General features: G+C 41.1%; 1 long non-coding RNA gene across 1 annotated transcript in view; it reads right to left on the bottom strand.

Annotated features, from left to right (window-relative positions):
• Positions 1–6,312: 6,312 nt before the first annotated feature.
• Positions 6,313–24,383, bottom strand: part of LOC144287971 (uncharacterized) — a 111,710-nt gene continuing 93,639 nt past the window's right edge. The window contains exon 3 of the long non-coding RNA XR_013355901.1: positions 6,313–9,141. This is a non-coding gene — a long non-coding RNA (uncharacterized LOC144287971). The remainder of the gene's footprint in view (positions 9,142–24,383) is intronic.

Raw genomic sequence — 24,383 nt, 5'->3', positions numbered from 1 at the left:
CCTGAGGGTTTGGTAGAAAGTATAAGAGGAGACTCCTGTGAGAAGCCTTCTCTTATTGATGTTCATATGAAGGTGTGGTTTTGAGTTGGTGAGCAGAGAGGGGCACATCTGTGGTCAGGTGTGGGCTCCTCTGATGTATGTCATTCTTGGCAGATTACTCACTTCAAGATTAGGTAGTCTTCAGACAGGGAACCAGAACTTAAAAGGGGGCCCTCATCAGCAATGACAGGGAATTTTTTCTCAGGGCTCTGTTTTCTTTGATAAGGACTGTGAGAGGTGTAAAGCTGGGATCATAAGTTGATGTTACTTTGGCTGATTAGTAGTTGATACCTTGAGTATTAAATGCAAGTCTGCACTCAACAAGCAAGAGTGCTGTGATTGGTGACATCTATCCTGAGCAGCCTATGAGAGACATGCAGAATGTAGGATGTGAACTGGCCATTCCTAGCATGGAGATTCACAGGATCCCTCTAGGATGGCAGGGGCTAAATGTGACCTCCACCACAGGGAGGCAGAAGGGCAGCCAGGCAGGGAGGCCTTCCCACTGAAGCTACATACTAAAGATGGATAAACTACATCGTGTAAAACAGGTATGACTGCTTGCTTGCTCTTTTTTGTTGATTTATCTTTTTTTTTTATTTAGAGAGAGAGAGAGACAGCAAGCAGAGGAAGAGGGGCAGAGGGAGATGGAGAGATAGAGTCCTAAGCAGGCTCCACACCCACTGTGGAACATGAGGCAGAACTGGATTTCATGACCCTGAAATCATGACCTGAGCTGGAATCTAGAGTCTGATGCCACCTGGGTGCCCCTGTTGATTTATCTTTTTGACTCCTCCACCATTAGTGTAATCTTCCAAAAGACCTGTGGCCAGGTTTCTGCTTTATTGCAAGGGGGCTGGTGGAGGGTACAATGCTGGGCTGGAGGACAAAGGAGAAGGACAGATTCCTGAGAGTAGGGGAGCTGGCAGTGGATAGCACCCTAAGATCCCAAGGAGAAGGTCAACCTCAGGATCCAGGCTTACTTCCTTCTGTGTGGATTTCCTCTCCATCATTAGCTATAGGCCAGTAGAATTCTTTTTTTTTTTTTATTTTTTTTATTTTTTTATTTTTTGTAGAATTCTAATGTTCTGTAGGAAGCATTCCATCCTTCTTTTAGCTTCACCATTTCCAGGATTTTGCCAAAGATTATTGCCAAGATAGTTAATCAACCATTTCAATCCTTAACTCCATTAGGAAAAGTTATGGGAAAATTACATAAAAGAGGAAAGAAACTAAAAAGACTGAAATTGAGTGAGCATTTACCAAGTATTTTTATATATTATTTCTTTTGTTTTTAAACTGCCTTATTGACGTATGACTGATATTTAAAAAGGTGTACATATTTAATGTATACAACTCCATATGTTTGGGGGTAAATATCCATCTGTGAAACTATCACCTCTATCAAGGCCATAAAAATTTTCCAAAGTTCTCTTCTGCCCCTTTATCAACATCATCATCATTTGTGGTGAGTGCACTTGTATCTCACAATCACCTTGTGAATAAGTACTATCCTCACTATCTAATCAATGATGAAAGGGAGGTCCAGTGAGGGCCATGCCCTGGCCCTAAGTCTAAAATCCAGCTGAAAGCAGAGCCACACCCCCAAGCCCAAGCACAACAGTCCCCAGTGTGTGTGCTCCTTGGCTCTGCCATGCCCTGGAGTGTGGTGAGATTTGCAGTCCTGATAGAGCCACTGGAGGAGTGTGGGATCCCCAGGCCTCAACACCCACAGGGATTGCTGTCTAGGAAAGAGCCAGAAAATTTCACCTCCTGTGGCCACCTGGTAATCTGGGCAGACAGGAGAGGGTTGAGGCCTGGGATGCTCTTGTGCTCTTCGAACTGGGGAAGGGAGCATCTTCCCTGCCGAGAGGGGCCACTGTGAACTGAGGTGACCACCATATCTCCTGGACTGCTGGGTTCACAGACGCCCTAGCACCTGAACGACATTGTATTTGAGGGACCCCTCTAGGAACTGCTGTCTGGTCCTCTGTGCTAAAAATGCCCTTGACCATAGGACTTGCCTTACAGATTTTTTTTAATATATGTATTTTGATTTTTTTACATTAATAAAAAAACTCAAAGAACTGAATGGGGTGTTAGCTATGTGACTTTCACCAGTTTGAATGGAAATTGTGTAGCTAAATCAGGGAGCAAGGCATCCTTGAGTTCTTTGTGTGTGTGTGTGGTGGGGGGGTAGGGGTAGACATGATTTGACTGGATGTCACCATGAATATTTTTAGAGACCTTGAGAATACTCTGTAATTACACTATCTATACTTTGGGCCTAGTGTTATTGTTCAGTTGACAAAATACTTGCTGCTAATTACAATAAACAAAGGATTTCATTACTCTAAAAGAAAAAAAAAAAAGGATTCTATAGCTTCTCTTTGCTTAAAAGCAGCCCAAAATACCTACTGGGATTGTTTTTTGTTGTTGTTTTTAATGGCTAGGACTGGCATACCAGACAATTTTTATCACAATTACATTAGTACAGTTTGCAAACAAGGGAGCCTTTCTTCACACCTTCTGTCTGATGTGGTGGCAGAGAGATTAGAGGAGGTTTGTGTAAAAAGTTTAAACTGAAGCCTGGATTCTGTGTGGCTAAATAGCAATGCTTATTCCAGCATTGTTCCCTTCTGGCTGTGGGGTGCTGTGTGGACAGAAGCCTCAGGATTTTTCTATTAGTTCTTGAGAAAGGAATTGAGATTTGCAGCCTCCCCTTTCAGATGACAGAGGAAGAGGAGGAAGAAAGGACACAGGCCACCTTGCCAGTCTGTGTGGGTTTGAAGGCTGAGTTTTTCAGACAGGAGAGAAGGGGCAGACTGGTCCAAAACTAAGCTCTGGCTCTGGCGGTATTTTATTTTATTATTTTATTATATTTTTTAATTAAATTTTTAATTTTAATTCCAGTATAGTGAACATACAGTGTTCTATTAGCTTCCGTTGTACAATATAGTGATTCAACACTTCTATATGTTAGTCAGGGTTTATCATGATATGTGTGCTCTTAATCCCCTTTACCTATTTCACCCATTCCCCCACTCCCTTCCCTTTGGCGACTGGCAGTTTGTTCTCTGTTGTTAAGAGTCTGTTTCTCGGTTTGTCTCTCTCCTTTTTTATCCCTTTGCTCATTTGTTTTGTTTCTTAAATTCTCCATATAAGTGAAATCACATATCTGTCTTTTTCGGACTGACTTATTTTACTTAGCATTATACTCTCTAGCTCTATCCATGTTGTTGCAGATGGCAAGATTTCATTTCTTTTTGATAGCTGAGTAATATTCCACCCCCACACACTTATTTATCTATTCATCAATTGATAGATGTGGGCTCTTCCCACAGGTTGTCTATTGTAAATAATGCTGCAGTAAACATAGAGGTACATATATCCCTTTGAATTAGTGGGGTTTTTTTTTTTTTTTGGTATTTTTTGGAAAATGCCCAGTAGTGTGATTACTGGATCTTAGAGCAGATCTCTTTTTAATTTTTTAAAAAAGATTTTATTTATTCATGAGAGACAGAGAGAGAGAGAGAGGCAGAGACATAGGCAGAGGGAGAAGCAGACTCCCTGCAAGGAGCCCGACGTGAGACTCGATCCGGGGTCTCTAGGATCACGCCCTGAGCCAAAGCAGACGCTCAACCGCTGAGCCACCCATGCGTCCCTCTTTTTCATTTACTGAGGAACCTCCATATTATGCTTCACAGTGGCTGCACCAGTTTGCATTCCCACCAACAGTGCACAAATGTTCCTTTTTCTCCACAACTTTGCCTACACCTGTTGTTTCTTGTGTGTTTGATTTTAGCCATTCTGACAGGTGGGAGGTGCTATCTCCTTGTGGTTTTGATTTGTGTTTCTCTGGTGGAATTTTAGTTCCACCAGAACTGTGTCACTGGTGGCAAGTTGCCTTACCTCGCTGAGCCTCATATACAAACTGGAAAGAATGACAGCACCTCCCTGATAGCATTGTTATAAGTGGATAGAAAGCCCTTAGTACAGCGCTTATACAGGGAGTGTTTATATGTAGCTGCCCATTATTTTAAAGATGTGCTCAATAAATATGTGGTGAATGCATGAAGAATATTGGTTCTGATCACAGGATGCTTCAGGCAGTGTTTTCCATTTTCCTATGAAGAAAGCCTAATGAAGTGCCAGCCTCCTCCAGGAACCTTATAACTTGTTTGTTTGTCTCCAACAAGGAAGGCTGCTAATCTTCCTGTTGAACTGTGGCCACCTGCACTCTGCAGCAATAGCAGCCAGGAGCTCTTACTGTAGCTGGAATGGAATTAGGGCTAGGCTGACAGAGGGGCCGGCCAAGGGTGCAGGTAGGCACTTCCATAGCTAAATATAGCTAATGCTTATTTAACTCTTGCCATGTGCCAGGCACTGTTCTCAGCACTTTATGCTTAGAACAGCAATCCTACCAATGGGCACTACTGTTATTCCCATTTCACAGAGGAGAAAGCTGGGGGAGAGAGAAGTTCTGTTAGGAGGTCTCTTGAGATCTCACATCTTGTGAGTGACAAAACTGGGATCCCAGCACTGGTATTCTGACTCTAGCGTTCCCCCCACCACTGTACTCTTTGGTCGCCCTGGAGCCTGTAAATCTGAGGGTGCCCTGAATAAAATTTATGTTATGGGTTGGCAACAGGACGTTGGTTCTCTGATCTACAGGTGCCTTGCTGAGAAATACACCCAGGGCAGACCACCCAGCTGGTGTCTTGAGCTGATCTGGCTTCAAGCTCCTAAGCATGTGTGTGTAGGCACATGGGTGTGTGCATGCACACACGTACGCATGCATACACACACCTGTTTGTGGTGCTTCTTCAGAATTTCATGGGGCATAGACAAGCAAGTGAGAAATAGTATGGGGACCAGAGCAGGACACTGCATAATTGAATTAAGGAATTTTGAAGAGAAGGGAAGAAATGGGTTTCCAAATACTTTGTGCTTGCTGGAGGGTTCTCATAGGGTCATCTTTTTTTTTTTTTTTAAGATTTTATTTATTTATTCATGAGAGACCCTTGCGGGGGTGGGGTGAGCAGAGACACAGGCAGAGGGAGAAGCAGGCTCCATGCAGGGACCCTGATGTGGGACTTGATCCCGGGCCTCCAGGATCAGGCCCTGGGCTGAAGGCAGCACTAAACCGCTGAGCCACCCGGGCTGCCCTCATAGAGTCGTCTTATTTCCATTTACCATGAAACATTTTTTTTAAGCTTGCCTATCTGGGCTGAAGATAAAGTCATAGTCTTCCCTAATTGTCCGCCTCTCCTAGGAACACTCTCCCTGCTTTAGGCGAGGACAGCTGACAGTCACAGAGATTTTACTGGCAGACAGACTCCAGCATGTGCCCTGGTCTATACCCTCCTGCCTTTCCTCTCCAGGGAGTACAGGGCTGTGTAAATCAGCCATGAGGAGGGCTTAGCAATTAAGGAACCTGACACCTAGGTGATTGCTCCATCCCCAGAGGTTTCCAAACCTTTTTGAGCTATGAATCTCTGTGTTCAGTGTAAATCCCAGGCCCCTGTGTGTGAGACAGCTGAAAGTGGAGCTGCTCTGGAGGAAGCTGGGGTCCTGGAGGCCTGTTCCCTCTCCCACGATGATACTCTGGGGGTAGAGAAAAGCAGTTTGAAAGCCCAGAGAGCAGCTCTCCATTCCTTTTTATAGCTCTGAAGACCAGCTTCTCTCCCTTTTGCCCTCCATTCGTCTCATCTTCTGGGTGCCTGTGATCCTCTGTGACAAATAGGCATAGCTAGAGTGCAGACAGGATCAAAAGGCAGTGCTAAGGGGCTAGACTTAACACTCATTCTGTTCCAATCTTCCCTAAAAAAAAAAAAAAATGAGACGTGATGGTGGTGAAAAGTATGTGAAAGATAGAATAGTTTAGAAGTTTGGAACATGGTTTATAGAGTCAGACTGCCTGAGTGTGTAGCCCAGCTCTTCTATTTACTAGCTAGCTGTGCGACCCTGGACAATTTTTTTCACCTCTCTGTGCCTTAATTTTCTCATCTATAAGATGGGGATTAAATAATAGCAAACTATCTCATTGGGTGGTTGTGAGACTTAACTGAATTCATATATAAGATGAACTTAGAAAGGTTCCTCGCACATGGTAAGTGCTAAATACGTGTTAGCCATTATAATTTAAATAATTATATCTCTCTTCCCACAAGTGAATCCAATATATCCTAAGGTATAAATGACAGACTTTCTGACAAGTAGGCTTTTTTTTTTTTTTTTTTTTAATGGAAGAGGAAGAGCACAGAGCAATACTAGAAGGGAAAAGAGAAATAGTTTCATGGAGGGTAGTACAACCACAAAAAGGGAATCCCAGAGTCTGTAGGAGACATTAGTCCCTGAATACAACTATACTAGGCCAGTTACTATAGGGTCTTGAGCGATTTAAGAAAGGAGGCTGTTTGGGCACCTGGTTGGCTCAATTGGTACAACATGTGACTCCTGATCTTTGGGTTGTTAGTTCTAGCTCCATGCTGGGGGTAGAGATTACTAAAAAAAAAGAAAAAAAAAAAAGAAATTGGGTTCTACCTTATAAGAACCTAAGAGAACAAAAAAACTCACTGGAATTTTATACAATAGTTTTGTTTTATGAACCAGCACTACCTCACCCAACCATTTTATGGTAAGCCATTTCCCTTTCTTTCTTTTCTTTTGGAGATGGACTCCCTTTTGTTATATGAGATGCTAAGGTATTTTGAGCTATTTCAGGCCTGTAGCCCTGCTCCAGGTGCTGGGCTAGGAGAGCGTCACAGATTCTGGCCGGAAGACTTCCTGAGGGGTTGAAGGAGGCTGCAGGGCAGAAATGCCAGGTTTCTCTGGAAATCACTAGCCTGCTAAATATAGCAGTGATTATACAGTTACTTCGTTGATTTTTTTTTCTAATCACAGTTTACTGGAGGCCTTAACCTTTAGAATTCTTCACAGGAGGAGGGCTGGAAAAGCTATTCTGGTATCCTTTCACAATAAACATCTTTGAAGAGTAATTAAGGCAACATATTGTTACCTTGGTTCCACAGAAGAAAGCCTAGAGTTCACAGGAATCAGAAAATAAACAGACTTCAGGTGAGCTGAAGCAAGGACAGAAATAGGCCCAGGAACTCAGACTCCAAGGCTAATGACATCACAGATATAGGGAAGTTGGGTTAAAGGATCCCATCCGTTAATTCTCCAATTTTTTAAGAGTTGAGAGCAACAAGAGTTAAGTTCAACATAGAAGTGACACTGTTTAGTGTTAGAAGCAAAGGAAATTTTGGACATATATAATTGTAGGACATATATAATCATACACAGGGAAATTGTAAATTTATATGCTTATATTTTATGTATAATTTATATACATATGTATATAAACACATATGTATTTATGTTTTATAAAACATATAAATATAGTCCATCAGAAATCATTATGATTGAGGGAGTGATAGATAATCTGCAAGGGAGGAAGGTATGATGGTCCAAAGATGTATTTCCCTCTTGTTCCTCATAATTTTGACTAGACAATACTTTGATTCTGGAGTCTAGTGGTCAAATGTTTTAATTCAGTGAGGCCACCTGGGGAGAGCTATATAGCTAGACATGTAGTTTAATTGACACTGACTCTAGTGATTAATTTGGTCCTGGCCTTGTAAAAGGAGAGGCCTAGGGTCAAGTTCATCTTGAGTCAGTGGTGAACCCCCAGAGGAACAAAAAGAGTAAGATGGGTGCTGGGTTTTTAAAGAAAGCAAGAAGGATATAGGAAGGGAATACTGCTCCCTCCGCCCACCCTCCAAATTCCTGGGTCACTGGGAAAGATTAGGGTAATTGGGAAGAACTCAAAGCTGCTCTGAAGCTCCTCTGAAAACTCCCAGTTTATAATTCTTATTTTTAATTTAATAAATATGTGTTGTGATTCCAGGCACTGTTTTGAGTACTAAAGGATGGGGAGCAGAAAGACAAAATAAACAGACACATTCCCTAACCTTAGTTTAAAGCTAATGAGAGTATATTTGATGTGTACGCAAGTAACACACAGCAGCTGTGGGGCAAGTGAGTTCATTTTGAAATTATCCAGGCTATGTTTCCAAATTGAAGCACGGGAGACTGGTCCCCCTTTGAAATCCCTCTGTGGCCATGTGACTCATGTTGGCGTGTTTGCCTGTATCTCAGGGAAGAGGACAGGGTGACAGAGGGACTGCTGTTAAGCCTCCTCTCCTTTTTTTAATGTGTGGGAAATTCTACTTGGGTCTGGAGGACTTTAATATTTGTATTAATCCATGGTATTTTTGGCTATAGTGCCTGAAAAAATGAACTTGTCAGCATCTTTATTCTTATCTCTTTGGGGGAAGAGGGCTAGAGACATGCAAAATGGTAGTCAGAAGCCCGGCCACCCATTTAGCCCCTCTCAGCACTTGGTCCTGAGCAAAGGCAGCAGCTCAGATAATTAGAGTCAAAATCCTGATGGAGGAACTTTGTTCAAAGTTCAGTCACAGTCTGGGATGGAGAACTTTGCATGCCCACTTCCCTTGTTAATAGCTTTGCTGACCTTCTCTAAAGCAAAAGTCATTAGAATGTTGAGTTATGATCTGTTTCTTGTAAAATTGTGCCAGTCCCCCATTTATAGCCCTGTATTTCAACCAATTCTAATTACTTCTTAGAAAATACTTCTTTCAAGCCTTGGAGAATATTTCAAACTCTTATCCAAGCAACCAAGCATACTTCTTGGTTTGCAAGCTAATTGTGACCTGATGCACACAAGTCTCAATGAAAGACCACTCCCCCTTCCCAGCAGCCATATAATCGTTATCTCTGGGCCTCCAATGAGCCAGTGTCATTTGATTTCCTAACCTTGGAAGATAGATCTTTCATGGAGGATGCTGGGTATTAGGAAGCTAATGAGGAAAAACAAAACAATTCTTGCTTTTTTTTTCTTTTTCTTGAAGAATTTTCTGCATTTCCCCAGGGAGGGTCTTTCCTTCTCTCGTTGCTGACATCATTTGAAGTCACTGGCCATTCTCTTCCTCCACCTCTGGAGAGTAGGCTGGTTCAATTCAGAATCCATTGTGGGGTCCTGGTTAATGGAGTCCTTGTATGGCCTCTGCTTTATCTCTACAAAATCCCCACAAGGTAGGAAAAGAGAGAGAGAGAGAGAGAGAGAATCCCCATTGGCTTATGAAGTCAAGAGATCTTTGGTACATCTCGAACTTGGTTGAGTTCAGTGGATGTTCTCTTTCACCCATCTTTTTAAATATATTAGCTTCTATCATTTCAGAGAGTTTAAGCAACTCAAAGATTTTTGGAGGTCTCTGTTCCTTTTATGCTTTGAGTGGGAGCAAAATCACCAGCAGTGCTGAGAGGAAACATTTTTATAGACTTTCTAAATCTCCCCACTGCCGAGAAGAATTAAAAAAAAAAAAAAGAAGAAGCATTTCTCTTGTCTCTTTATTTCTAATCACTTTTTCCTTCTAATGGGACTGAAGCACCATGAGAAATGGCACTCTTTTACGGCAAGGACTCATTTGCCCATAACGAACACTGAGTACAAAAGCAAATTAAAAAACAAAACAAAAAAAAAAAAACAAAAAAAAAACAAAAAACCAACCCTATGCTTAGAGAGACCATTAGGAACGATTTGACATTTATTGAACAACAGATGGCGATTAAAAGCATAAAAGCTAGATTGCCTTGCTAGAAACAAAGGGTAGTTCTACTGAGGAAGTCTAACGTTTCAATTAAAATACCTCTCAATGTCAATTAAATCATATGAAGATAAGTCTGAAAATGGATTCTAGCTGCACTATAATCAATAGTGCAGTTAAAATCCTCATCAAGAAGCACCCAAGTTTTTAGTTTGACAGTTTGCTAAAAGATTAGCCAAAGCTTCAGGAAACCATTTCCTTCAGTGTAGGGTTCAAAAGGTAAACATTTAACCAGGAGTGCTTCCTACGTATTAAACAGATTTATTTCAACGATGAGAAAGAAGCCTTGCTGCCTTTGCTTTGTTTCAAATCTCAACCACTTTTCAGTATGGATTAGGCATTCGTGAGGGGTGAAAAAAATAACCCCATTATTTTCACAGCAAGGATCTCACTCTAATGATGTTCACATTCATTTGGGAAATAGCAAGTTGGAGTGGAGAGAGAAGTGGTTTGGTAATGAGACAGATTTTGGTTTGAAACACAGCTCAGTCACCTTGGGTGGGTATCTTTAGTGATCAGAATGTTTTCTCATTTGTAAATTTCTTATTTCTCATTTGTAAAATCTTCATCGCCATACCACCTTTCCTAGATTGCCTGGTGCTTTCTAGGCTCTCAGTAAATGGAGGCCCCTATCTTTAGCTCTCTTTTGGAAGAACTTTATGATAGAGAATCCACTCTAGCAGATCTTACCAAAACTGGGTTCCGTGAGGCAGTGGTTTTGCTACAGTTACATGCCAAAAGGTTAATGCATGCTAATGTTAGCGTAGGCAGTTAGTTAGGTTCTAACAGATAACCTAGGTGAGCATCATGGAAATCAAGGCCAGCTGTTGGGAAGATCAGAGGCTGGTCCTCGCAGCACTCCACAAGAAGCCAGATCTAGACTTGGGCCAGTCATGGTGGCTGCATGTGTAACTCAGCCACTGTGCTGTATGCCTGTCCTTAAATTCATTCTTGTGACAAGACCAAGAACCTTCAGCAATTCCTTCAGGTCTGGCTGAGTCAAGGCCCTGAGACCCAGGGTCTCCACAGTTCACCTGGGGTTGAATCTTTCACTGTGGGATGAATTGTTTCCCTCTAAAATTTATATATTGAAATTTTGGAATGTGACTATTTGGAAATAGGGTTGTTGCAGATGTTATCAGTCAAGTCAAGATGGGATCATTACTGTATAATGGGAAACCCTCATCCATTGTGACTGGTGTCTTTATAGAAAAGGAAAATATGGAGGCAGTCACCCACACAGGGAGAATGGCAAGTGAATGTGAGGACAGAATTTAGGGTGATTCTATAAGCCAAGGACTGTCCAAGATTGCCAGGAGACCACTAGAAGCTAGGAGAAAGTCTTGGAATAGATTCTCCCTCACAGCCTCTGGAAGGAACCAACCCCCGCCCCCCCCCCCCCCACACACACACCTTGCTCTCACACTTGCAGCTTCCAAAATTGTGAGATGATAAATTTCTGTTGTTGAAGCCGCCAGGTTAGGGAGCTTTGTTATAACCACCCAAGCAACCTGATACACTAGGTCAAATACATTTGGTAAACATTGGTACAGCACCCTTTTGACATTTCATAAAGCAGTTTACTAAAGTCAGGTCTCTGAGAAATCCTGCTCTGAGAATTGTCTCTACCTTTACTGAATTCAGGGTTTCCCAAATCCTTGGCCATGGAAGACTTTCCCATTGCATAAATACCTATTTACATACTTTAGCACTACTTTGGGAAAGAATGCTCTGGAAAGCTTTTCCCTGAGCCCCACCTTACAACAATTCTTTCACTTCAGCTAGTCAGCTCCGGGGCTGTCACTCTAGCTCTTGCTTCATCACCAGCCACAACCAGTCACTTATCCTCATGCTAAGCACCACTCCACAATGATGCCAGCCCCTTTGTCATCACTGTATCCCTAAGCAACTTTCCCTGATGCTCTCTCCCTTTTGCTCCACTTCTGCTCTCCAGGTGTTAGGTGTTGCTTGAGAAAGTGATGGAACTGAGTTAAATGATGGATTTGGATCCTGGGCAGTAAAATGTAATACATTTCAAGCTGAGTCTCCACTGCTTCTCAGTAATCCTTATTTTCTTGTATGTTTCTCTGGTGCTTGCATGCCTCCGTTTATGCATGCACTCATTCATCACCTCACGAGTGGCCCACCAGGAGCCGATGCCTGTACCAGTCACTGGGTAGGTATGTGAATAGGGGCAGGCATTGATGAATTGTTTCCCTCAGATGCTGATGGCCTAGCAGAGGAGGTAAACCAACACTAGGAGAGGAAAAGCATTCAGGGAAGTACCATTATATAAAGCAGCAGAGGGAATACAGAACCAACAACTGGTTGCTGGCCAAGGGTGGGAGAGTGTATTTCAGGCAGAAGGAATAGCAGATGTATTCAGAAAACTTCAAGTCCTGGTCAGATGTTAGGTTACTAGTTGAGGGAGAAGAGGATGCGAAGCTGGGAAGGGGCCAGGGATAAGAATGTTAAGTGCGGAGGCATTTGCAGTTGATCTCATAGGGAAGGAGAAGCCATTGATCTATCTGTACATGTGTAGTGATCGGATTTTCATTTAAGTAAGATGACTATGGAATTATACGTGATTTTAATTTTCTTCTTTGTCCTTTTTGGTATTTTCAAGATTCTCTGCCTGCTTTAGTTTTTGTGTTGCATGAATGTATTTTTATCAAAAGGATTAAAAAGTTCAGACATATACAGAGAGAATTCGGCTTTTCTGACCACTTTCCCCACCAACTTAGATTTTTTTCTGATAAGTTTAGTTTATTGTTTTTTTTTTTTTAAATTTATTTATGTATTCATGAGAGATACAGAAAGAGAGGCAGAGACATAGGCAGAGGGAAAGGCTCCTACAGGGAGCCTGATGCGGGACTCGATGCCAGGACCCTAGGATCACACCCTGAGCCAAAGGCAGATGCTCAACCACTGAGCCACCCACGTGCCCCAGTTTAGTTTATTCTTTCAGTCCCTCATTTACCTTGCTATATATTTGTGTGTATGTGAACACACACATAAATATATTCATGTGTGCACACACACATAGATACATGCATGGATTCAACTTTGTTAGTTATAAAACAGATACAACCATGCTATGCCTCTGTCTGATGACTTATATTTTCACATTGCAACTCTTTCCACATATGGGTTATTTCATTCTTTATGATGGTTTCATAGTATTCCATAGAATAAATGTAATATAATTTTCGTTAACCACTCCCTCATATAAGGAAATCATTATAACAAGTAACACTTCAAGGATATTTTATACATGAATTTTGTGCACATGTGCAAGTGTTTTCTTAAAACTCTTATAAGAAGGATTATTGGGTCAAAGACTATACAGCATTTAAAATTTTGAAAAATACTGTCAAAAATGACAGCCAAAATAGCCCCAGTGATTCACTCTTCTGCCGTTTTTCAGTGAATGAAATCAATATTTTATTTTTTTCCAATTTCTAAGGCCAAAATTTTATTTAAAAATATCCATCTCCCTTCTTACTAATGAAGCTGAGGATCTTTTCGTATGTACATTTTCTTTTTTTTTTTGTTCTTTTTTTTTTAAGATTTTATTAATTTATTCATGAGAGACACAGAGAGACACAGGGAAGAGGAGGAACAGGCTCCATGCAGGAAGCCTGATATGGAACTTGATCCCAGAACCCCGGGATCATGCCCTGAGTCAAAAGCAGATGCTCAACTTCTGAGCCACCCAGGCATCCCCATATACACATTTTCTATTTGTATTTCTTGTTCTGGAAATTGACAGTTTTTAATCCTTTGCTGATTTAAAAAATTGAGATTCTCATTTTTATCTTATTAATTTGTGGAATCTTTTTATGTGATGTGCCTTTGTCATTTTAATATGTGATATTTACAAAAATGTCTTCCAATCTGGGACTTACCTTTTAACTTTGTTTATTTTCACTTTTATTATAAGGAAATTTAAAATTTATAGGCAATAAGACCTGATAATTTGTTTCTCTATGAATTCTAGGTATTGTGTCTTGCTTAGGAAAGATTTTTCCACACTAGACTAATTTTTAAATTATGTTTTTCTTTTGATGTTTTTATGGATTCCAGACTATAATATGGCATTTTTGCACATGGTGTGATATTGGGATGTAAGTTTTTTATTTTTTTTGATTGAAAAAGTTTAACCAATGTCCCAATGCCCTGTATTGAATAATAAAATACTATTATAATCAGAAATAAAATATTTTAAATATGTATATTAATTTGGTGTCATCATACAGGTTGGATTGGAAGGGATTAAGGAGATGAAAAAGAATAAGAACTTAATTGTTAAAATATAATTTGGACCACCCCTCCATCCACCCCCCACCCCCAGTTTTTTACTAGACGGAAAATTCCCAGGTAAGGAAGTCTGATAACTTAAACCAGGGAAGTGGCTTTGGCAGTAATAAAGGTGACCAAGAAAAGAGGACATGAAATTGAGAAATCTCTGGGAAGAGAACAAGTAGGGATTTATAACTGACCATCTGAGGAAGAGGGACAGATCCTCTGATTCTCAGGTTTCCAATCTGGGTGACATTAAGAAATGTCACTAAGAAATATCCTGGACAGGAGAATAGATTGAGCACAATAAAATATGTTTCACCATCCAAATTAATAAAAATGCTGGGTAAAGCATTTAAACATTAAAAGTTAAAATGCACACTAAAAGCAAGGAGGCTGTCCAATGCTAAAAATATAAAGGGAACTCAGAGTGGTGAGTAGGAAGAAAGCCATGTGGCTCTAGAGAGGCCTGCAGCCAAGGGAGGCTTGAGTGGTTATGTTTTGAATAGCATCTTGGAAATGAAGTTAAGTCCAAAACCTGCAAGTTGGCCTGGGGGGCCTCAGAAATTGAATACCCTATGTGAGACTTTGAGCTAGAAAAGTGCTTCAATTCCTTAGAAGGGGAAAAATAATCACTGCCCACTATACAGGGGCTGCAGCCTGAAATAAGCGGCTGCCTCAGGCCAAGGGTGAGAGCCATCTTACCTGGTTAAATCCGGGACTGTGCTACAGGCAAGCACAGAGCCCAAAGACATGCTGCCATGTCTTTGGTTCGTGTGCAACAGGAACCCAGAGACCATAAGCTCAATCACTGGTTTGGGACTGGTCAACCCCATGGTGCCTGAGCAGACAAACTAGAATTACTCAACTGGGAGGCTAAGAAGTAGGAAAACTGGTGACAGACAGACAGATAGATATTGATAGATGGATGAGTTCCAAACCCAGACGCTCAGTAGTATAAGCCCAGAGTATCAAGAATCATGAGCAATCCTAAAAGCCAATGGAGGGGAAGAATAAAAAGGTAAACTATAACCTCCAGTAGTAAGATGGACAGCATACTTCTTAGCAGTGATAGTTGTCGTAAGGCAATGGAATAGATTATCAAAGTCCTAAAGGCAAATGACTGGGGATTTAAAACTTTATAATGAATAGGATATTTTGTGCTTCATGTTTTAGTCTTGGGTCAGGTGCTTGTTTTACCTATTTAAAAAATTAAGAGTGAGAGTAAGAACAAGACATTTTAGGCCTGCTAGGACTTAGAAAGTTTACTTTCCCCAGTAACATGAGATAGATCACACTCACTAAAGAAGATTGCTAAATGATATACTTTAGTCTGAAGAAAAATATATTTGGGAGGAAGAAGCAGAATGTAAGCAGCAAAGGGAACAAGTAAATTATGGTGGTAAATCTAAATGAGAATTGAGATTAAAATCAATGAGAATAATAACAACATTGTTCATCATATGTGCTGAAAACAAAACTATCCAAAATATCAAACAAATAAACAAAGCACAACAGCAGGGGAGTGATTCTGGAGAATGTTAAATTATACAAGGTCCTAATTTAGTTTAGAAGGATGACAGATATATGTATGAACTTTAGCCTTTATTAGAAAAATTTTAATTTAACTTTCTCTCTCTATATATATACACATATATAAAACTTTATGCATATTATAAATGTGTATATTAATGATACACATATAGGAGAAATTTAGGTATAATTACTAAAACAACAAACATAGATTAAAATGCTAAATGAGTAAAGGAAAATGAAGAAAATGTGATTAATCCACAAAAACCAAGACAAGAACATACATAAGGAAAGTGAAAGCATGGCAAATAGAGAATATCAGAGGAATTTATAAGCATATCAGTGCATGGCAGAGAGACCCCAGAAAATAACTTAGGCATGGCACTTGATTTGTTACTGGAAGGACATCCACACCAGTGGGGGAAAGCTATTCCTATGAAGTACATGATGTTGAAACAGCTGACTTTCTTCAAGAACAGAAAATGAGAATTTGATCACTATTTCACACCACACACAAACAAATTCCAGACAAAAATGCGAAAAATGAAACTCTAGGAAATGAAAAGAAACCACCAGGAAAAACATGTCAAAAAAACCCCACAAAAACCTCCACAGAAAATAATTGAAAAAAATGTGAACTCAAGATAAAGAAGGAATTTTTAAAAAGTAAAATACCACATTCTATTAAGGAAAAGCCAGATAAATTTGACTCCACAAGGCATAGTGCTCTATAAATGAAGTTTAAAAACAACCTATGGACTAGGAGCAGATATTTTCTGTTTACATAAGAAAGGATCAATGTTTGGAATAAAAAATTCCTATAAATGAATAAGAAAAAGACAAACAATATAGAAAAAAATCAAAGGATATAGGAAGCAAGTCACAGTAGAGATGTGAATGAACAATAAACACACAACATTTGAAAAGCTTTCCATTTTACTTGCAAAATTAAAAAAAAAGATTTTATCTATTTATTAATGAGAGACACACACACACAGAGAGAGAGAGAGAGAGAGAGAGAGAGGCAGAGACATAGGCCGAGGGAGAAGCAGGCTCCCTGTGGCGAGGCCGATTTAGGACTTGATCCCAGGACCCCAGGATCACGACCTGAGCGAAAGGCAGATACCCAACCACTGAACCACCCAGGTGCCCCTGGAAAATGCAAATTAAAATAGGCAACAAGATGTTTTACCTTCTGTGTGCAAAAAGTAAAGTCTGACACTGCCACATATTGGTGAGCATGTGGGAAAATGATACTCAATAAACCATTGAAAGAAAAATATACCTGACATTCAAGCTGGTATCTTATTATTTTTCCTTTTTGTTTGTTTTGTTCACTGTATACTGTCCTGGCACAGGACATAGGCGGTGGGCAGGGCACATGACATGATTTTTTGAATGAACAAATGAATACCCCCAAAGAAGCCAGGTATCATCTCTCTCGGTTTATGGACTAAATGTTTGCATTCCCCCCAAATTCAGATGTTGAAACTATCCCTCAAATGCAATGCTATAATGAGATGGAGACTTTGGGAGGTAATTAGAATTTGATGAGGTCATGAGGGTGGAGCCCTCTTGAGTGGGATTAGTGCCCTTAGAAGAGGAGACTCCAGAGAGCTTGCTTCTCCTCCCGTCTCTCCTCCTCTTTGTGGGAGTACAACCAGCAGTTGGCAGTTTGCAACTTGGAAGAAGGCTCTCACCAGAACCCAACCATGCTGGCACCATGATCTTAGACTTCCTTTTTCCAGAACTGAGAGAAACTCAATGTCTGTTGTTTGTAAGCCACCCAGTCTATGGTACTCTGTTATAAAAGACTGAACAGACACCTTCCTTGACACCTCATTTCGTTTTGTTTGTATCTTTTTATGGCCTTTCCATTATTTTGCCTCTGTTAGAGTCATTTGTTGATGGGTCTACTCATCTTATTTTATCCTCCATTTTCATCCTTCCAATGGCCAAATGTTTGAAGGCTGGCACTATTGTATAGGCGATTTTTCTATAACTTGCAGCATACTACCTTGGGTGTAATGGGCGCTCGATAAATATTTGTTAGATTTAATTCAATAAAGGGAAAAATCATGTAATCTTCTCTAGAAAAAAATGTGCTGGTGACGAGAACCGTTGTTTACCAGTGAATCTCCTAGAACTGTCACGCATCAATTTAAAGGGCTCTGTAGCCTATGAATGAAAAAGAGATTTTAAAAGCCGCTTCACATTTTAAGCTTTTCCTTTGGAGAGGAAAAAAAAAAGCATTCGATTTCTTTATTTGTTCTAGGAAAATTGTGCTTGGAGGAGGAAACAAGAGTTATGGCAATAGATCGAGTGTCCTGAAAATGAGTTGGAATTCCCTCAAAATTGGACTTACCTTTTCTCACACCACTGATGCTCTCTGGGCATTTCGATTACTAAAGACAACAGGATCTCCAAGTGATTTGGGGGTTTCTGGAGAGTGACTTTTGGTTTAATTAGGTCCCACCGGGTGAATTGCAGTTTGATTCACACTGGTGGGGAGGAGGAGAAATTCTCTCTGCTTGTCTCTTCCCCACACGTCTTCCTACGTCTTCCTACCTGTATTCCTCTTTCTCATTGCTTGTCACCCTTTGCAGGCTGTTCAATTGCAACTTAGTTCCTTTTGTTAAATATGTCCCTCTTAAGCCTCTACCTGTCTTGGCTTTTCCTTGTTGGCATTCATCTATCTTCCTCAGGGATGAGGAAGGAGGGCATTTAGTATGGGTTCAGACACACATTCTGTAAGCCACCCTACAAAGAACTATCACTATTCCATGAGTGTTCCCTGGCGGTTTAGGACAAGGGGAACATTTAGCAACCCAGGATGCCTGGGCATCACTGGGCAGAAATAATTGCTAATTAGTATCCTACTAGCTTGGGAGCATTAATTGGCTTTGGGGGATCTGCTTTCTAGACCCAAAGTGTATTTTGTTCATTTTAGCTTGCTACATAGGATGAGGGAGGAATAACAATTACCGAAATAGTTTCATTTCAGTAATTCAACCTAATGAAGACTTGTCATTTGAATGATTATTCAGTAGTTGCTCCTTGTTTTTCTGCCAAGGTTTCTGAAAAACAAGCTCAGATATTTCTCAAGCCTGAGAAAACACATCCTTTCCTTTAAAAAATTTCAGAGAAGTCTATTTTATTCATGGATATAGGAAAGCTCACAAAAGAATTGCCATCCTATATGATTATGTAAGTAGGGAGAAAAGGAGAGAAGGTAGCTTTTGAAACACAGCATTTTCATTTCAGAACACATCAAGCAATAATATAAAACAAAGTGCTTCAAATTGGTATCTTTAATTTTCTCCTAGAAAGGAAATTTGTCAGCTATTTTATGATTTATTGAGGCTAAAGGCATATGTGAGGACAAGTTTTATGATTAATTAAATAAAATTACTTGAGCATAATACTCATAATGATATTATCTTTGAATTAAAATTCACTTGAATAAGATTGATGACATTTTCAATCAGCAGATTAATTAAACTCTTTTGTTAATTACACATAAGTCAATATGTTTGGATTATGTATCAATCAATATGCTGAAGCAACATCCACTTACTTTGTTCTAGAAAGCTGCTTTGCTGATATTTTTTTCTAGCAACTTTATTTTAGAAGTTAGAGTCGTTTCATTTTCTTTATATCAGAGGTCTCAATATTTAGTAAATTTAGCTGTGAAAACAACTATTGCAACAATTTTTCTTTTGCTTATTTTTTTTTTTGTCTTTGTGGAAGTCTTTTTTGGGTTCTGATGATGGCTGTAATGACTATTCTTGTAACTGAATTTCAACTCTGCCTCACTCAGATATTTTGTTAGAACAATGCATTGAGGGAACCAGAGCTGACCAAATCTGCAGCTGCACTGCTCCGCCCCCTTGCCTGTCTGATCCTGAACTCTCTCATCTGCTCCTCTGCTTCCCTCTTGCAAGCAGGGTGCTGACTGAATGAGATGTTTTGTGCAGAACATTCTGAAGGACAGTTAGCTATTTCGGTATCTTACTCCTCCTTTGACAATTTACGCCCCTCCTGCTCCCCAGGGTCCCATTCCTAGAGCTTTAATTCTGAAGAATTTCTATTTGTCTTCATAGGTAGAGGCTGTGGGCGGTGGCGGGGGATGGGAGGGAGGAGCTGGTGACTAGTGCTTTTTGACACCAAGCCATAGAAAGATTGTTTTCTTACTGTCTTAATGAGCTTGTGGACCAGTGATAAACCCACATTCTGCTAACTTTTAGTTTTGAGTGTCTCTATGCAATGCAATAGAACTGAATTCTGTGGTTGGACAATCAACCAGGAACCTCTCCTCCTCCTACAGTTTCTGAACATTTATTTTTCTATATTTTTTATTCACTGGGCCAAATTCTTGTCTCAGACTGGCAAAAGTTTACATGCTACAAATAGCTACCCTTGAATGAGTGGGAGTTTTCTAGCATTCAGAGAATCCAATTTGGGGCTGTCATTTAGCTCCTGTCAAAGCCGAGCTGAGATAACTGATATTTGAGAGATGGGATTTATAAATATACAGTCTCCTACATGTGCTAAACTGTATCCTTGATCACCAGAAAGCTCTAAATGTGGTGCTCATTAGTTCAGCCCTTCCCAGGGGAAACTCTTTCATGAATCATGTTTTAGTGCTAGGTCTTTATCTTTTTTTTTTTTTAATAAAGCATTTAATACTGGAAACAGTGAAGTGGAGAATATTTCTGTAGCTTCTGTAAAGACTGCTTAAAGATACTGCCCATTATGTTGTTCAATGTTCCTTGCGCAAGAACTCATGTGATGAATTCCTTTGAAAATTTATTATCAGGAAAAAGCTTGTCTCTTTTGAAGAAGTGAAAGTTTTGGTTTTTTTCAGAAAACTAGCACCATATCCTTTATTGTTTCCCTTTATGCATTGGCTGTCAGGAAGCTCAGAATGAAAGTAAATGCTATATCATTAGAAGAGATAGTAAAAAATACAAGGCAGTTTCCAGGAGAAGCATAGGAGTGGATCTTTGTCTTCCTGTATCTGTTCATTTACTGATACAATGGACATTTACTAAAGGAGGACTGTGTTGTTCCAGGCACCATGCCAAAGGTTGGGGGGAAGAACATGGTCCTTGCCCTGAAAGGCATTATGGTCTGAGAGGGAGACAAGATAAATAAACAAATGAGTCTGACGGTGGGCTGCAGGGGGTCAAAAAGGGAGCACCTAGTTCTGCCTGGAGACAGGAAAGGTCTCCTTGATGAATTATGAAGAAATAAATCCCTGGGTAGACTAGATCTGCATAGGGCAGGGTCGGATCAGGGCAGAGCACAAAGCCAGAAAGGGAGAAACAGCAAAGCAGCCACAACAGTGTGTGAGGGGGAGGGTTATAAAATGTCCCTGGAGACATGGGTAAAACCCAAACATCAAAGACCTCAGGGCCTCGGGTAGAAATCTGTGGTTTGTCCTCAAGAAGAATATAGATTTGTGAAAGTATTTTAAGCAACATGATCAGATTTTGCATTTGAGAAAGCCTCCTGGCAATGTAGCAGGGGACAGTTTGGAAAACGGGCCAGGTGAGAAGCAGAGGGTCCAGGCAGGAGGTTGTTGGATAAGCACAGGAATTACAGGAGGGACCTGGTTGAGGCTGGGGCAAGGCAGGTGCTGGGCCTGGGGAGAAGCTGGAGTGAGGCCCACGAACCAGGTTTCTGGTATCAGAGACTCTGGGGCAAAGGAGAGACCATGGGAAAGAGAAACAGCTGCAGCCCTGTGGGCTGGGAGATGCTGTATTCCGTCCCACTTGTGTGGCCCAAGAGGAAGATGAGGACAGCTGCTCTCAAGGAGCTGGAGGCCCAGCTCTGCACCTCACCTGGGTGATCTGAACTTGCTGATGGAGCTCGGGCGGGGACTTGTTGCCACATTGGAGACAGGTGGAGTCCTCAGTTCCTAAGATCTCTTGAGAAGAGTTGAAAAGTCTATTAAAGGGTGGAGTGTGGGTCTGGGCAGAAATACAGGTGTCCTCCCGGGAGATGCTCCGCCAACAGGAAGGGAGGAACCCGGGAAGCCACCGTGTTGGCCTGTGTGTCCCCCACCTTTGTGGTCAGTTGTGAGGTTCATCCGCCGGCGCCCAGTAAGTCAAAAGCTCAGCTCCTGCTCCTCCTCGCAGCATCACCTCTTTCTCTGTTCTCCCCTTGAAGCAGAAACCGACTCATTTCCTAAGTCAGTGTCACCCTTGAGTCCTTAAGCCCTCACACCTTACAGGGAACATTCGGTTTCTCATTAAGCTCTTCCTTGTCTCTCCATCCCGAGTCACTGCCTTAGTTCAAGCCTCTGCCACTTTCAGCATGGGTTATGGCAGTAGTTCCCAGGGGATCTTGCCTCACTCTGGTCTTGCTCTCTAATTCAAATTTGCCCTCCCCACTTCCATGCCTAAAATATTACAATGGACCCCTGTTTCCTGCCTGACCAAGACCAAAGCCTTAGCTGGGTGGGTATACCAGAGCTATTAAAACGATGCGATGTGATGCATCATCGTGCTGTCATTCATCTGCATATGCACAGTGCCAGGTGCAAAGAAAGAAAGTCTCCCTTGTCGAGCCTTGCACCATTCCTCCCTCTCAACCTTTCCTTAGTCCACTGTCCACAAGGGACAGTCCATTCATCCAGGGCCCGGAGCAGAAAACAGTACCCTGTTTTGGGGAGTTGTGACATCTACCACTACCATTCCATCTGTGACCAATTTCCTGACGCTGGACGGCAGTGTATTTTCTCTTATCACTACACTTTTGCACATGTGATTTCTTTTGCCTGGAACGACTTTCCCTTCTTCATGTTGATAGGTGTATCCAAGAAAGAGCCTAGATGTAGTGAATTCTGTACAATAAGGGATGTTTTGTTCAGGTTATAGTTAACCCAGAGGTGGTTTTCTTTCTCTACCTGGTCCCATCCAGGCTAGGATTTATAAAATCCTTCCAATTGCTACAGTGCAGTTCAAAGAGACAGAGCGATCAGAATAAAGAACAAGAAGTCACCTCTGGGTAACTATTAGAAACAGCCACTATTTGTAGAGACTCCACTTTAGAGGGAACCAAATCTCCTCAGAAATAAGCTTGATGACGTAAAGACAAATTTTGAACAATTGTTGACTGAGAACCTGCAAGTTCTCTTGTCGTTTGAAAGAAAGCCCTGATACAGTGAAGTGTCCTTTGCAGAGCACAGGGGTTTCGGATGTAGAATTTTGTAAAGCAAAGAAGAAGATCTGCAAATAATGTAGCTCCAGGGCAAAGAAAAAAGAGCATTTGCACAGTATCCAGGGAGGGATATTTCTGTTAGCAATATTTGGCTAAAAGTTTCACCAATCCTGAGGTGCGGAAGAAATGAGTAGCTTACTGTGTGTTTTCATGCCTAAGTTAACTGTTTAATAATCCAAATACAATCAACTCCAAAGTAAGCATTGATTTAGTCATTCTCAGCTGGGGAAACAAAAATTATAAACCCAAAACCCTTGGTTAAAATTAAAAGCAAGTACCAGTCATCATGCTGTTTGATAAGCCCAAGAAGAAATGAGGTCCGTATGTCACATGCTTGGGATTTTGAAAGTGCTTCACCAATGAGATAAGGGTATTTATATTCTGTGACCACAGCCACGAAGTTAGCAAAGAGCATAGCTGAGAGAACAGACAGGAGGGGAAAGGCAGTATTGAAATTTAAGTTTACACAGGCTTTGTCTGCTATTAAGTTTATTGGAAAGGAGCTACAAGCTTCTGGACAGATTCGGTAACTATAAATTTCTCCCCGGGATGGTCATTTAACGTTAACTACAAAATTGCTGCTTAATATTCATAGAATGCAACCTTCTACTGCCGCACGTGCATAATATTCTATTATTTCCTTAATTCGTATTTGTTTTGTAGGAAATCGAATTTGCGTACTTAATTTGTAAAGAGATGCAACAGCCTTTTGTTAATCTATGTAAAAATTGTGCTTGCATTAGCTGGAAAATTCTTTTATCTCTGGGCCTATTTTTTTGCTTTGTAGGTTGCAAGTACATACATGCCTTTAGCAGTTTCAGAACCAAGCACAACATGAGGGTTGGTTTTTGTAACACACTGACTTTAATTTATTATTTCCTGTGTGCCAGTGCCGTGTTGAGCATGATGCCCATCATCTTCTAATCTCACTGTATGAGTCAGAGTTCAGTCAAGGAAGGAGAGCCACTGTGAGTGTTATGAGATGAGGGGCTCATTTGGAGGTGAGCTGGGGCCGGCTCATGAGCTTCCGAGAGCACTTGGGTGCCTTTCTTCCCAACTCTGTGTTCAGTGACTTAATGTTAGAAGCTTGAAAAGTGGAAGTATTTGTACCCCAGAAGTCAGCAAAAGCTGCAAATCAGGTACTCCCTGGAAAGCAGGTTTAGTACATCACTGTGCAAGAAGCTTGGAAGTGAAGATCTAGGAGAGAGAGTTGAAGATTGGAGGTGTCATTTGCCAGTTGCCCTGAAGCACTGGCTCAGGTAGACAGCTCAGAGCTTGCAGTGAGATCTGGGAAATGAAGCACATCCAGTTGCTTCAGGTGGATTGCAAGGGCAGCCACTTGGAGAGGACTGTGGGAAGCTATAGCCTCTGTGTGGCAGCTGCCTCCATGGGTTTGCAGCCACGCATCTGGGGGTGGGCTTGTGGCTTCTGCTAATGAGCAGAAGCAGCAGTACGGGTGACAAGCTAGGCGTGGAGCAGAGAGAAGTCAGTTCTTGCTGGGACCCACCATCCGTGTCACCACTAACCATGTCTGACTGCAGGAAAAGGTCTCCTGCCCTTCCCCTCCCCTCTGCTTCACTTGCATTCTCC

This window comes from Canis aureus, chromosome 17, assembly GCF_053574225.1.
Source record: "Canis aureus isolate CA01 chromosome 17, VMU_Caureus_v.1.0, whole genome shotgun sequence".
In the NCBI taxonomy this organism is placed as follows: Eukaryota; Metazoa; Chordata; class Mammalia; order Carnivora; family Canidae; genus Canis; species Canis aureus.
Note: the sequence above shows the minus strand (reverse complement) of the source record. Positions and strands in the feature narration are given on the sequence as shown.